Source organism: Alosa alosa, chromosome 18 (assembly GCF_017589495.1).
Source record: "Alosa alosa isolate M-15738 ecotype Scorff River chromosome 18, AALO_Geno_1.1, whole genome shotgun sequence".
Taxonomy (NCBI): Eukaryota; Metazoa; Chordata; class Actinopteri; order Clupeiformes; family Clupeidae; genus Alosa; species Alosa alosa.
This window is the reverse complement of record NC_063206.1, coordinates 14,383,927-14,400,549: the sequence shown is the minus strand read 5'-3', so window position 1 is coordinate 14,400,549 and position 16,623 is coordinate 14,383,927. Positions and strand designations below refer to the sequence as shown.

Here is a 16,623-nt window from a genome sequence, read left to right as displayed (position 1 = left end):
TTGACAACGAACCACAAAAATTCCAACAGCCCCACTCCTCTCCTGATGTCGCACTACTACCTGGAGGAAAGCATCGCGAGAATTGGTTGCCTTGGCTGCAGTACAGAGTGACGCTAGAGGATGTTTGAGGTTTAGCGGCAGAGAAATCACCCGAAAATTGCCAGACTAACGGAGGTAAACGGCTTTCGGCCAGAGAAGGTGAGTCGGAGAACACCGTCTTTACGAGACTTTTTAAATTATTATTTTTTCACTGTGGTGGACAGGAGAACAGCAGAGTGACAGTTAATGTTGTTTAGACTTGGAGAAGTTATTGTAGCTAGCTACGCACATGCACATGTCTACAAGAAATTCAGAGTGACGTTCACCTTAAGGATGCATCAGACCCCATCTACCGTTGGAAGGACTGATGCTAGCATAGCCTTTTTATTTCACGCGTACCGATCCGTAAATACGATTGATTAGTTTATTACGTTGCATTGAACGGAGGGACAACGTATTGTTAAGATACCTGTTTGCAAGTTTGTTACCATCAAGCTGTTGAATTCCAAAACAGCAAACTAGCTAACCGTAGTCTGTGGAGGACAGCCGAAAGCCCATGTAACCCGCTGACAAAGCAATCGCACCCCACTGCTAGCTATCTAATGAGTGCCTAATTAGTGCTGCTGAAAGCTACATAACCACGCCAATGTCCAGGTTCCCCCCACCCTTTACTTACTTGTGTTTGATTATTTCGTTTTCAGTCAGTATTTCGATTTTTGCTCACTGCAGCAGAGGGTGTCGGTGTCGTTGGCTGACAACACCACAGAACCCATGTGTTCGCCGAGTCTAGTCTAAACTATTGATATGCCATCAGAAAGCGCTTGCTGGATCCAAGCAAGATGCTTTTTTTCTGTCCGCAGTAGGGCATTTAGATTGCCTTCGTTTGTTTGAAAAAGAACAGGAGACTTGTGGTGTGTGAATTATATTTTTCTTGTAACGCCAACTATCTGCGGCATACTAGATGAGAGGCTATCGATATGTTGATGCAGAAATTAGTTGATGAAAGCGCATTTTAGAGCAGAAACAACTGGTGAACTCTGACTGAAAAATCTAACGCTAGCTCCAGGGGTAACGATTAGTCACACTCATTGTCTTTTAATGCAGTGTTTTACACGCTTGTAGGACAGGCAGATCTCGGTGAAAATGCCAGCACAACTGAGGATTAGATATGAGCATGTCTTCAACTTTATCCCTAAACGTGTTCAGTTGGTCACCTGAAAGATTTTGGATGCATTATTAAGTGATCTATAAATAAATCACAATGTGTCATGTAAATTGTACCGCGGTTCATCATGAATAACTTTAACATGACATTTTCCTGTACGGCAACACGTTTATTTCAACACCACTCCGACATGATTCAGGGGATGGCATTTTATCTCTTCACTCGAAATGCTAAAAAAGGAATTGGCACACTTAGGAGGGAATCTAAAACGGGATGGTGGAATATCGGTGGAATTATGCAGCAGAGGGCCAGAAGTTTTGCGGAAAGTTCACTTCCCTGCTCATTCCGTGGGCTTTAAATTTTAAAAAACCTCTTTAGAATTTGAGGAAGCACTTCTCCCACGTGAGCGCAGCTGAACCTACCAAACTGGTGCAGATTTTGGCATAACTCCTCAGTTCTGCTACAGTAGTGTCACGTAAGAGCAGCCTAGGAATACCTAACGTAGGACTAAGGGACTTGTTCTAAATCAGAGAGATGGCTGACATTGCCTGTTTTGACATTCTCTCTCTCTCTCTCTCTCTCTCTCTCTCTGAGATTAGCTGAGAAAAAATAAATGTGAGTCCTGGCATGCATGCCAAATTAGAGGAGGATTGTTATGTAAAAATTGAGATGAATAAATTAACATACTGATGGTCACTTCTGGCAGAGTGCTTCAAGGCAGGCGTTCCCATGCATTCATCAGTGCTGAGTAGACGAGTGGGAGGTGTTGGCGTGTATAATGTTTGGTAATGCAGTGACTCAAGGTAGTGTACCAGGAACAAGACTAATTGGTTGTAGGCAAAATGCATGCTGGCAAGTTTTTTTTTCAGATTCAGCCTGTGGAGAATGCTCATGAAAAGCTAATTTCAGGCATTTTTCTCCTCTCAAATGATGTTCTCACCACAGGAAAACATTGAGCTGAAATCAGAACACAGATTTTCATGCTTAATTCAAATGTTTCTTTTGTTCAGTGAGGAGTTTCTCTCTAGATGAGCTATATGTTCCAAAGCGATTAACATGCCTTCTTATTGCTTTGTAAAGCTTACTGAAGTTGTCATCAGTGGGGTGAATTGCATAATTCAGTGAGTTTGAGAGCCACTGAGTAATGATTTTTGGGGTGTGGTGAAAGGTCAGAGAGCGTTCACCCATTGGACTAAGATGGAAATGTGAAGTGACCGAAGTGTCAAGATATAGACCACCTCCAATCATGAAACAAAGTGAACATGAGGCTATCCTCCTTTTGTTTTGGTTTGCATATTAATGTTGAATCCTCATTACTGGCTTTGAATTTTACAGAAACATCTCAGTTCTGTTTTGATAAAGCGTACATGTTACAAGGTGCAAGTTAGGCCTCAACTCTTATTGAAAAATGGGGATGAAGATGTCTTCCTTTTCAGTGGCTGCCCAGGTGACTGATATCCTGGTTTCCCTGGTCAGTCTCTGATTAGACCTCTCCCTACTTAGGACTCTGAGGAAGATGCATGAAGCATCGAAACGTTAGTCCCTTTTGTGCACCTTAATTAAAGTTTATAGCTATTACTACATCTGTGCTGCTCCGAATTTTTACTTTTAGTATAGACCTCTCCCTACCTCAGCACCTTCCAGGCGGATGCACAGGCATTGAAAATGTTCACCTTTCACAAGCAGGAATCATTATGTGTGTGCCTTTTTTTTTAAGCTGCATTAGAAGAGAGAGAGAGAGCGAAAGAGAGGAGAGAATGACAGACAGGTACAGTAACCTGCTGTAGAAGAGGTTGTAGTAGAGAGAGAGAGAGAGAGAGAGAGTGCGCAGGAAATGAGTGCTGCACATGCATGGGGAATTGGATGGTTTCTGGTAGGATGATTACCTTGTGATGGGATGATGGGTGGGTGGTTGGTCGCTTGACTATGTTTAAAAAAAAAAAAAAAAATTGCACTCCAGCCTCTGAGTCATCCCCCCACAGCCTGCCACAGTAATGGCTTTGTACTGGTTTGCAGTGAGTGGGTGACGTCACCTTCTCATTCTCTGTCGCCTTTGTGTTCCGGATGGCAAGGTGCAGTGCTGTTCTTATTGAAAATGTAGCCTATTTACCAGTACTGGTGAAGCTGTAAACTTTATAACATCACTGCAGAATGTCCAACCTAGTGTGCCTTTGTGAAGCGGGGGTACATTAACATTAACAACATAGGCTATATATGATTAATGATCATTTCATTTACTGTGTTGGTAGAGGAATAATACGTGTCAAAACAATCAAATCCAGCATTTTGGAGTGTCACGCATTAATAACAATTACAGAAATGATTCCATGGTGTCTACAGTTGTTTTGACACGTATTATTCCTCTACCAACACAGACATACTGAGCAAGGTAAATTATGGAGCTAAGAATAGTGGAAAACAGGTTGGACACCATCTGCTCATTCTGTTCTGATGACAGAACGTATAAAAAGAATCAAAAGAGAAAATAGTTTACCTGTAGAGTTGTAGGAACTTGCTAACCTTCAAATATAGATTTCTGTGCGCACTCCTTTCCCATGGACAATGACAATAGGGCCCTGTTATCGAACACATGAGTTATACAGTGCTACTGAACCATGTGCTAATACAAACTGACATTGTTTGACCTATAGATTCATTATTTGATATCTATGCAGGCTGCTTCTCTGTTGGTTTTGTCACAACATAAGATGCTGACCATAGATTCAGCAAATCAGATTGGAATCAGCTTTAAGTTATTGGCCAGGTTTGCATAAACAAACAAGGAATTTGACTAAGGTTAATCTTTGCTCTCGGAGTACAACAGTCACTTAACATATAAAGAATAAAAACAGAAAGGTCAGTAAGAAATATAAAAAATACTGTAATAGAAATATATATAAAAAAGTAACATTATAAGAGAAATAAGAATAAGTGTGCAGGCTGAATGAATAGTATGAAGAGCAGTAGAATATGGCTATGTATTAAGTGTAATTACAGTATGTAAATTTGTAAATAAATAGAACACTATGGGTGGAATAGGGTAGTGCAATTGTCCGGGTGGGGATGTCCGCAGCTGGGGATGTCCGCCTCCTTGTTGTCCCTGTCAAGGTTGCCATGGTTGGGACACCTCAACAGGCACAGGCAAGATACAATATGGGTACACTACACACTATGCTTACAGTTGATGGATTAAATTACTAGTATGCATACACTGGACAGTGGATACATGAAGTTATCAGAGATACAGTTGGTACATTCAAATACGTATCCTGATAACCTGTCCTTTGTAAATTCACACTAACACTTTGGCTTCTGCAGTTCATATCACATGTAGACTAATTATGAAGCTTTCATGTGCTGTGCAGAGGTTGGTTGAAACTTCAGTGAATCATGAAGTTACCACTGTGGCCGTGTCATCCAGTCTGACTTCGTTCTTGGTCACATTTTGCTTAATAATGAGTCTTCGTATGGTTTTAAAGAGTGGCCTGTTGCAAACTTGTAGGCTAATTAAAAAATGGTTGGTTGGCCTACTACGATCATTGCTTGACAGAGCAGGAGTGAATCCTGAATTATTCAGAAGAACACTGTTAGGTCTACCCACAACAGGAAAATCTGCCCCCTTGATAATGGGAAATGGTTCAGAAAAATACAATGGACAAAAAAAGTGGGTTAGACACTGGTAGGTTAAAAGAAGGACAGGCATTGCACAGACCTGGCCTGATTGCAATGTGCAATCCATTCCTGAGAATCATGTGAGGTTCCGTTCTGAGAACACAAAGGATTCCACAGTGATGAGTAGAAGGTTTGTGCAAGTCAGTGGGAGCTGAACAAGGCATTTGTGGATGGTTTACTGCTGAATACTTCTGACACGACGCCTTGGTTTTGGGGCCATTCTCTGACCCTGCCATGACATAATAGGTCAGGTGAGGTCGGCTGGAAGTGAACACGGTAAATTGGAATCCGGTGATGATGACCGATTTTATTCAGATTTGTAGCTGGCCTGTTGAATTGTTCTTTGAGGACAGTTAATCAATTAAGCAGTCACATATTTTTAATTGCGTCTTAGCAGCACAGACCACTCGCCTCTCCCATGCTTATTTTGAACTCATTTAAAGAAAGTCAAGATCCTATGAACAACAAAGCAATACCCCATCCCATTGATGAAGAACATGTTGTATAACACCCTAAGCATTGTTGATAATGATTTGTTGACAGTTTTGTACAAATAATATTATTCTCTCCCCGTTAACAAAGACCTGGGAACTTCCTGATTTCTCTCTGACTCTTTCATGATAAATGGACATTTCTCAGAAGTGTTGTGAAGAAAACACTCATGCTGTGTGGAACAAAGTTAAGGTAGTGAAGCTCTGAGCACTACATTAATAACAGCCTAATATAAGTCATCTCCTCCTGTGTTTAATCATCCCTCTGGCCATCTTTTATCTGTTTGTTTAACCAGCGGTTCCTGTTAGCTTGTACTGAGGTAAAAAGTCTGTTGTTATGGTGTTTGTGTTATTTCAAAGAGAAAACCTCTTGAACATGCCGGTAATGCATCGTCTGTTTTTCCCTGCACCCACAATGAAAAAGCCTGCTCTCTCCACCCACTGAAAATCAGGAGCAAAACTGATTTCAGGAGGTTCCTCCTCTGGTGCTGACAGCCTTGGTGAACTGAAGGAATATGACCAATTTAGCTTACTTGCAGAAGAGAACTAGACCCATTATCTCATATACTTTGACTAAAAAACTCTTGCTTGTGTTTTGCCATGTCTGGTAAGGTCAGAAGATCGAGAGAATGGACCATGGTGGGCTGACCATGGTGCATTCTCAGTTAGATGGCACTAAGATCCAGCCTTTCTATAGGCATGAACTTGTAGCTGAATGTTTCCTTGTTGTAAAGAAGGTTTGTGTAGCCAAAAATGGTCGATCAGATGTCTCATGCTATACAACATTTTGTTCATTAAATGGGTTAAAATAGTAGATATTAGATGGCTACACTTGGGCAGTATACATTTGGACAAAGGTCATTCATTCATTCATGCATTCAACCTTTATTTATTCTCTGAGGTTCATTGAGGGTAGTCCTCATTTTCAGTGAATCCGAGATTAACAATGAAATAACAAAATATATCTTATAATAATTGTGATAAAGGCCTATAAATAAAACAAAATAAAATAAATAATAGGATAACCTACATAACATTATAGAGGAGCAGGGCTCTAGACTAACTTTTTTTCTTAGGTGCAACAGCAAAAAAGTTAGGTGCACCCACATTTTCAACCACATCGCATTTAACACTGCAGCAGGTTCACTTTTTTTCCTTAATTACTGTCCTATATAGGTTGTCCTATGACTTATGATTTACAATTCTACAAGAAAAGTGACTTAATGAAGTGTTGGTGCTTTAAGTGCTTCACTGAGCTGAAATTTAAACTTAAAACATCTCGATGAATTCAAGATGAATTAAATAAAAATAACAGTGAGTAAATTAACAGTGCACGTCTTTTAAGGGCTTCAAACTGCACATCTCATGGCTCAATGTCTTACAGACTATCCTTCCTGATCTTTAGGCCTTGGCTAAACCAGCTCGCCATGCTAGCATCTTCCATAGAAGCTAGAGCACAATTTAAAGAGATGTTCCAAGTATCCTGGGGGATTTTTATGTGATTTTGCAATGATGATTGCAATAATCATTTGACAGCCCCACAATGCAATTTACTTTTTAATTTTAGTATTTTTAAATTTTCAATAAGAACATCACTATGGTTAATGCAGTAATGAAATGGTAGGCCTATTATTATCTATCGATCTAAATGTGTCCATTCAATTCACCGTACACAATGACCACAGTTATTGTGACCACACTGTAATGCAACTACATCCACTCTTGTTTATCTGACGGGTCTCTGACCTCTCTCTCTCTCTCTCTCTCTGCAGCACACACATTTTTAAATTTACACACAGGCACTGGGCCATGGCCAATCAGAGGGGAGGTCCCGCCCTTCACTATCTGTGATTTGTTTAAACCACGATATTGGCCAAATATGTGTCTGTTATTGAACCAAAGGTAGAGTTTCAATGCGGACACTTTTTCCTCTCTCGAATAGCTAGTCGCACCGGTGCAACCTCCGATTTTTTTTTAGTCGCACTTTTGAAAAATTAGGTCGCAAATTGGTCGCACTCTGGAGCCCTGAGGAGGAAGGGAAAATAAAACTACATCAAATATTAATAATAAAATAATATACTAACATAATAACATTTACTTAAAACGGGTACAATTGGACATAGGAAGGTTTGTGATTTGTGATTACAGATCTGAATTGATTATAGGAACATAGAGGGTTCATTTTTATATTACATTCAAGATTATTCCAGGGGCACCATAACAAAAGTCACTTTCGTGCTGTCAATATAGTGTGACATTTTGTATATGGGCATTTGGACAATGATGTCTGTTTGGGTTCTTATGGTCCCAATTATTGTTATGGTCTGAGCTCTATGAAGGCTCTTCTAGTTTTTTTCTAGATTTGAAGATAACAAAGGCCGAGTGTACTCTCAAAAGAGCCTTTGGATTTTTGATGGATTGTTGATGGATTGCTTTGTGCCACCACTGCAAGAGTCTTGTTGAAGGAAATAACTTCTCACAGGGTACAGATGGTGGAAAAAAAGTTTTGATTCAAATGAAAAGTAAACAGACACATTGAAAAAAAAAAACTTGAACTAACCATAAGTCTGATTAGTGCAAAACCGTGGTTAAGGCTAACATTTATCTTCATTAGTCACTGATCTTTATTGTCAAATTAGTAAATCCATTATTAAGAGATAAGCACAGTGCCTATTCCATTATGTCTACAGTGCTTGGTATGCATTTGGTGGTAGAGGGAGGGATTGAAACCACAGAAAAGATTGAGCTTTGCCCTCAGAGTGACGCTGTGAGGCTTGTCCCTTTAAAGATTTAGAAAGTCAGAGGAGGTAGGCGGGAAGAGGGGAGGGGCTTCCTGAGGAAACAGGTGTGTGCCGATAGGGATGATGTCATTGTTTCTAGTGTCACCTGTGGAGACTTGCGTGAAGTTCTCTGGTAATATAGCAGCTGTCATGTTCCGGACTCGGATGAACGACCACCCCATTGTGGTGAGTACCCAAAACGCCGCCTCTGACATGTTAAGAGAGCCTTTTGTGTCAAAGGGAAAGGTTATCTTACACGAGTATGGGACAAATGAGATTAGCTGGGGCTTTGGTGGTTGGCAGGTGTGACAAATGCTCAGCAGTCAATGAATGAAACTGTAGTAGCCTAAGTAAACCTTCTGACGGCCACATTTACCTACACAGAGGCTTAGGCACTACACACTCTTTCAGTCACGGAGGATGGCTAATGTGCAATAGACACAAGGCACCAAGTTTGAATTGAATTTTCAGTTAAAATATCCAGTCTGTGCAATGGCAGAGTTCTGTTGTTATGTAGGACTAATTGTGCTTGTTTATTGGCTGCTGGCTGAGATTAGCATACCTACATCTGCTTGTGTAAACACTGAGGGCTTGTTCTGTGTGTGCACCCTTATGGTTTATGTAGCTTCTGCCTGTTTGACTCATAATGAGCGCAGGAGTCGAAAGGGCACCATGCCTGTGTGGTGTGCAACTGAGGGAAATGCCTCTGGAGATGATGTCATATCTAGAGGAAAATTTTGCATGGCTGGATGCTGGAAACGGCCTCCATCCTCTCCTTGACTTGTCGGTAATGGAAAAGTGTTTTTCCCTAAGCCTTGATGCCTTTGTTATGTCTTGTTTTATTTAAAGCCGCATTGGCAAACCTTTTTTTTTTTTAGCCTAATAACTGTTGGTTGATTTATGCCAGACCTGTTTTGTTGTGAATATCTTGTCATTTGTCCTTGCCAGATCAGAGAGAGAAAAAAGAGAGAGAGAGAGACAGAAACAGAAACAAACGGTGACTCAGAACAGTGTCATCCTCTTGAAAAGTGACTAAAGAAAGACATACAGCGCGTCCACCCCTGACCCTGCCCCGTTGTCCAAATTAGACTGTTGTGAAGTGCACAGTTAACAACAGTGATTGGTACTGTCTTCGCTCCTTTTATCTTAACTCATTAGACCATGGCTTGATTGCATGAGTAATTGAGGAGCCAACGCTGAGGGTAATGTGTTCAGGGTTAATCATCCGACAGGGTAGGCACAGTCTGTGAGTGTGTGGGTGGTGCCCTTCAAAGGGTGATGTCATACAGGAAGTGGACAAAGTGGACACAGTATTTGCTGAGCACTACTCGTCCTAATCTCAGTTTTTTCTCCTGGCTATTTGGATAGGTGGTGGTGTTTGTTGTTACACCAGAACAGGAGCAAGATGTGGTAGTTGTTGTTGTGCTATGCTGTTCAGGAGACAGGTGAGGTCTTCAAACGCAAAACCTTTTGACACTACTTGTTCTCTATGAGACTAGTTGTAGAAAGAAAATTGCCAATATTTTATAGTTTATGTTCAGGGAAAAACAGGTTATTGTGCCAGCCAATAAAACACTAGTGGACTAGCATGGATTGAATTTAATTAAACATACACACTCACAGACTGAAAAAAGTATCAACCAAAAAATGTTAATTGGATTGCTTTTGGACCTCACTTTGTAAATAGGCCAGACAAAGCCTTTGGGGTTAGAATAGAGGAAGCGTGTCTTTGAACTGAAAGAGGTGGCATTGTTACCGGTAAAATTCTTTGTTTTCAACATCAGCATTTGTCTTGGGGTGGGGGTGGAGGGGTTTGCTTATGATGGGAAACTGTTCTAATTCCCAACACAAACCGCTTGACAAATACCAAAAGAATCAAGGCATTGTTCCCCCCGACCCCCTTTCAGGAAATGTTGTATTAAGCTTGTCAGTAGTTACACATTAGCCCTATTTTTTTCTGAGCTGCTCTTGCTGGATAGAGATTGAGTTTATGATACGTTCTGTAATTTGTGTAAGTTAAGGCTTATGGCTTGCTTCAGGCCACTGACTTCAGAAGTGTCTGCTCTGTACAGTCCCACCATCCAATAGGGTAGGCTATATCCATAAAGGTATGTGTACAGTACAACGGAATACATGTAGCCTAGGCTTTGATGAAATTATAGGCTACGAGGCTATGGGATTCTATAAGGCTACATATTGCTTGAATCGTGTGTCTGAGACAGAAATGATTATTGTATTGCTTGGTGAACAGTCTTCATTTCAGTTCCACAGTTTTGTTTTAGTAATGCTGTCTACTGTAGTGCTAAAGTCCTATGACTTACCAACAGTGGGAACAACAAACTCAGGAGCCGCAGACAGATCTTCTTAGATCTGCATTAAATCAGATTTAAATTGCCATGATGTAATTATGCATCCTTTCTTGTGTTATCATGGCCACTTTGTTGAGTATTGGTCTGATATGCTAATATGTGAACATGAAGGGAATAGCATACTGTTTTTTCCCCTTTGGGATATAAATTAATTGAACATTGCCTGATGTATCTTTTCTCCTCTGAACTTGTAGATGCAAGGTTCCATTAAGGTCTCCTCGTCTGTTATAAGCGAATGATGATGGACCTAGATAACAAGGAGTTAGCAGGGAGTTCTGTAAGAATGAAGGCTCCAGTGGTTCACACAGATAGTGAGAGGGTCATTTGTTTTGTTGTGGCACATGGACAATCTCTTTTTGGGAACCATGGGCCACAATGTTTTACACAGATAGAGACCCATGGGAATAACCCAGGCGATGGCTCCCTCCCTCCCTCCGTCTTACACACAGACTATGGGCCTGGCCTGTTTTTCCCCCCTTGCCTGGCTCAACTCCAGATTAAACTGTAACATTGCCCTGTTAATTATCCATGGGTGGAGAAGTAGCATCCAGCACTGGGTGTAATTTTCATTTAGCCATCAGACAGCCTGTAAACATGTCTGCTGCACAGACGTCCACCAAGCTCCTGAAGCACAACAGAACAGACAACAGAACTCAACAGAACTCACTTCATCCTTTTCATTTTTTGTTTCCTTTCAAAATGCCATTTAAGGTATTTGCCATTTTTAAATATTATTTCTGCAAACAGTGTTTGAAAATCCTCTAGTCTCTGAATAGAGTGGTGCCAGAGCCTAGGTATTAAACGTTTTAAAACCAACTTTTGGAGCTTCCTTGATGTATAAAAGTAGGCTGCTTTGTAATGCCAGACTGGTCTATTCTAGTGTGCACAGAACTAACAGAAGTGTTCGCTGTTTGGATGTTTGCATCAGGCCAGTAATTGTTTACTTTTGGTAACTGACATAACACAACTAAGAAATTGTTAAGATTAGGTCTTTAACATCTTTGATATGACATAATACTTGGGAAGATTATCTTTGTTACATCAAATGTTATGTTATCCCTTTAAAATACTGTACACAGGCATAACAATACTTTGTATATTGTTAGGAAGACAACACATGTGTTTGATATCCAGAAGAGTACATGTGGATGTTTTTTACAGCTCAGAATAAGAATCAAGAGTATTTATATGGACGATATATTTAGGCCAATAATGTATTAATTTTCTTTCGTTACCGTGGGACCAATAACTTGGTCTCTACACCAATAGCAGAATATTTCCATGAATTTCACGAGTCATTTAAGCTCGACGCATCATTGCAAGCTTTAATTTTCATGCAGCATACTGTCGCAGCAGGACGTAAACGGATTTTGTGTGCGCCTATTTTCTCCAAGCCGACCGCCCTCTAGGCATCGCGGCAAATACCATGGAGAGAATTTCTTGCATTACACATGACCACTGGCAGTTTAAAACTTACACTGCTGCAATCGGAGTTGTTTCTCAGCTGTATGAAAGTGCATCGAGTGTCAACTTGGCACTTTCCGCCCGGCTGGTGTAGGGGTATTGTCATTGTTCCCAACGACAGGTAATGGCGTCACCCTTCCCCCCGCCCAGCTCTTCACTCTGCTGCTAGCAATGTATTATAAAGAGTTCAGTGCACACAGTAATTGGTGAGCAGAAAATGAATTCAGCTCTCCGAAATACCCGACTGGCGAAGCTAACGTTACTCACCGTGTTAGAAACAGAACTGCGGAAAACTTCTCAGATTTGACTTTGGTCAGCACGGGATACATTTGTAGCAAAAGTGGATGAGAAAAGGTAAGTTGCTTTGTTTAAGGATAACAAGATTGAAAGACGAGACCGGATGAGGATTCATGTTAGCGACACACTGATTTATTTTTTACAATGGACATGCAACTTATTTCATGTGAAAAGGTAACATTTGCAATTGAAAAGAGAGAATGATTATTTTTAGTGATTAGGAAGTATTTTCATGCTATGCATTTAGGATGTGGGCTACACTAGGAAACGTTAGTCTTCCAGTGTTAGATCTTAACTAAAACTTTTGGAATGCTAGTTTTAGCACAACACAGTTGCTTCCCTGGAACTAAATACTTTGCTTGCCTTTCCCATTCATTCGACACGTTTTCTCTTTATCTTAAGTAACTTCCAATGACACATAAACACCACATCCGTCAAGCCGATGGACCTGTAGCTTTACCGCTAACTAGTTTAGCAACAGGCAACTTGAAATACCGTTACAATGTTCACATTTGTGGCTTGTGCGCTCGTCTTGCACTCGTCTCGAAATGCGTAGAAGAAATTATTTTATTTTTGGTGTAATTAAAATAATAAGTAGGCTACTGTATTGTGTATAACATTGTATATAAAACGGTTACAGCGTTTGTCTGTCAAGTAAGTAACTTAAATATTCTTAATAAAAATCCGACTTGAGTGTTGTCGCACTTGCATAGTATGCGTACACTACAAGTTTTCGCACTTGCATAGTGTACACCAGCTAACTTGTACACAAGAATATGTAAGTGGCTTCTTTAGTGTATATGTCTAGATTTGCCGGGACAGACTTTAGCATCAGTTGCAACTTGCACGCTTTTTTATAGCCTTCCACTTGGTAGATGCAGATGTCCAGTCGTCGAAAATCAACAGTGCGTTTGCCTCATGTGCACCACAGACTGCAAACGCACAGATGGATCATTCTAACCTGTGAAAACCTTGGCCAGTCAATGCTCCTGTCTTGCTTTCATGCTTGCTCATTAGCCCAGTTGATGTGGGTAGTGAACATGTAATTAACCCTTTCTCATCTCTTCTCAAGAGTTTTCTCCTTTATATTCTGTATGATCAATCACTTTTTGGATAGCATGCCCTCTTGCTTAGCTATGGCAATTGTGTTCAGCTTGCTTAGACCTACTACTCCACAGTTGGAGAATTACGCTGCCTTTATGTGCTCCTTCTCATTCCACGGAGCCAGGAGAAGACTCATCTTTTTGCCCTAGATTCTGGTGACCTTGCTGTCACACAGATGGTGAGAAGGAAAACAGCAGTAGTTGCCATGGCAAAGTGATGCTGAGGGCAGGGTGCCCACTGAACAAGATGTGCGGGCACTCTGAGTGTGTACCCAGGCCCAGGCTTACGATGGCAACCCCCACCACCACCCACATACCCTTCTTCAAGCTGCCCTGTGTGGCCATGGCAGTGCCCTGCCTGGATTCCTTCTCACTGCTTAATTCTTTCATTATGTGCAATTTCTCATGCATTCCCTTTCTGTCTTGCCCTCTCACGTCTTGTCTTTTTCTCTCTCACGCACTGTTTCTCTCCTCTCCTTTCTTTCTCTCTCTCTCTCTCTCTCTGCCGTGATCGCTCTGGAAATCATTTTATTATTTCATAGTCTGCCTCTTCTCATTCCTCTGCTGTCTCCTTCCATTACTCCCCCACTGGCTCCGTCTGTCACATTACAAAATGAAGAGGTACATCTTTGATGCCCTCGGTCATCTTTCACCTGCGCCCTCTCTTCTTTTTTCTCTGCTCCCACTCCCTCTCTTCTCTCCCCCCTTTTGTGGAGATTGCTCATGCCCAAATGTTTTGTGTGGGCATCCCGGCTCAAACACCTGAAGGGTCCACACCAGGAACAATAACTATAAAGATAGCTGTAACTATAACTCTATTGGTGTTGTCATTGTTGTAGATTGTGTGGATGTTGTTATTCATATTAGCTAGCACAATACTTTTTTGTTGTTACTGTTATTGTCATCGTTCTTGGTGTAAATGGCCGTTTACACCTCCACCATGGATATGACCTGAGATCTGTCCTTTTTTTCTGCACACAAACCTAATCTTTCTTAACTCAAAACACTTTGTTGAACAAAAAGGTCAAGCAGCCTACGCACAGTGCCATTTCTAGCACGGGTATTCATGACCTGAGTGGGCACGACTTCTGTTGTCTAGGCAATTCATTTCCTCTTCCATTTGAAGACCATTAGAGTGCAGAATGGTTCTGAGTGGAATATGGTCTTTACTAGGTGCTGTTGGGACTGTGAATACCACACACCCCTCTGCCAAAAAATGTTTGCTAACCCAGCTCTACTCCCAGGTAGGTTAGTGGTAGCTGATTACATAATATCAGTACTGCGATGTAAAGACAATTAGAAGGATGGCATTAATCCCCTAACAGCTGAGATTTACTGGCTTGCTAGCTCATGACAGATGTTTTGCCGTTTTTTTTTCTGCCTCCTTTTGTTGGTCAGGTGCCAGAGTTGAAGAGGGAGGGCCAAACCCCAGAGATGGAAAGTTGGCTGGTGGTCAGAGGAATATGCACTGGTTTGATGTGGATTATAGTTATACGGTTTGATTTAATGCTAAAGTTGATGTTGCATATTTTATCTTTTAAATCTCAACCCCCACTCACGCTCCCATTTTTGGCACTGGTTTTCGAGGCGAAGATGGGCAGTTGAAGCGAAGTGTTAGACGGGTGTGACTTCACTAGGTGCTGAGGCTGGGCCAGCTTCATTAGCAGTGTGAACGTTGACTGCCAGCGTGAAAAAGTCTGATGTTATCAAATATGGTAGGCGGAGAAGAGTGCGAGTCATCTTCTCACCTCCGAGAATTAGAACATGCGACGGCCTAGTTACTCAGTCAGTCAGTCACCTTATTCCCTTTACTCGCTTTAACTCAGAAGTTTTCCGATGCTCACTGAAATTAAAGCAAAGAGTAGTATTTTGGAAGGGAGGTTAGCATTTTGTTAGCATTTTGTACCTGCGTTTAAAGCTGCTCAGTGTTGCTTGGCACAGGAAGAGGTTTAGTGGGCCACCCCAGCCCCAGGGCCTGGCAACCAGACATTGCGGTAGCTCGACCCTGGAGGAAAGCCAGGCGGCAGAATTAGAGGTGATTAGAGGGGGTGTCATGGGCCTATAGAGGCAGGGCCGCTCTCCACTCCTCTCCTCTCCCCTCCACTCCTCTCCTCTCCTCCGTCCAGAGACCACTGTGTTGCATAACCGCTTGAAGCTGGGCCCTGGAAAGGCTGCCAGTAAAGGTTTTTAGCCGTCTCCTACCTCCCCATTGATAAGTTTAATATGCAGTGATATGGAATTTGGGCTAGGGGTGGATTCGTGCTTTTGTGCTGTCTGCTTTTATACATATTTAATTCAAATTTTATCACAGAATTCTGTCAAGGCTCATTTGTTTAATCCAAACCATATTTGAAATGGTGTGAGGCTGCTTAGGCTAGGCTATCCTCAGGAGACTTGCTATTGTTGTCATCCAAGCATTTAAGCAGTCAGCAGCCCCCACACACACACACACACACACACACAGTAAAGAAACCATAATTTAATTCTGACTCATTTGTAAAAACAGATTTCCTGTTTGTAATTGGCCACCTGATTGACGGGAAAGGCCGTACGACTGAAATTAGCTTAATGGCCTTCCAGTTTAGCTGTCGGATATTTTGACTTGCTATTTGTGTGCACAACGCTCTCTGTAAAAATAAATCTATTGAGTTTTGCTTTGTCTTATTAGGTCTGCTTGTATTGCGAACCCAGCAAGCGAAAAGGCCAAGTGTCATTACATCATAAGCTAATCAGGGGAAGCAGGGGGTTGGTTGTCCCCTTGTCCCTTACTGTGCTGTGACTTAATGGACTGCTGTTGGCTGATATCACTGGAATAAATTGATTTAAAAGTTGGAGGTTTTTTTATTCAAAGAACAATTACCAGTTAAAGGAAAATTCCGGTATTTAGCACTTTAAGTTCCTTTTCTTGTTTGTTTTGGATGAACTAGAGTGGTGGACACCGAAATTTTGACGATTGGTCCTGTCTCGACTTTTCTGACTGGTTTTGAATCGCCTTTACTGCTTCAGTGGCTGCCTACAGGCATGCACAAACATGTCCTTAAAACAACCCTTAACGTTCGTTTTCAAAACTGTGCAACTCACCGAGTGGTTAGTGGTGTTCGTTGGTTATTAAAATGAAATATGTTGCCGCAATGTATGATTTCCAGCTGTCTTATTTGCTATTGTGGAACTATTCAGTCACTAACAGACACCTCACAACCATGTATAAACTTCCACTCAATATTTGAGCCTGAAGCATAGACG

The 16,623-nt window shown here is 41.4% G+C and overlaps 1 protein-coding gene across 1 annotated transcript in view; it reads left to right on the top strand.

Moving 5' to 3' along the window:
• Positions 1-76: 76 nt before the first annotated feature.
• Positions 77-16,623, top strand: part of usp54a (ubiquitin specific peptidase 54a) — a 59,095-nt gene continuing 42,548 nt past the window's right edge. The window contains 1 exon segment of the mRNA XM_048269632.1: positions 77-198. The gene's annotated coding sequence lies outside the window, so the exon portion shown is untranslated.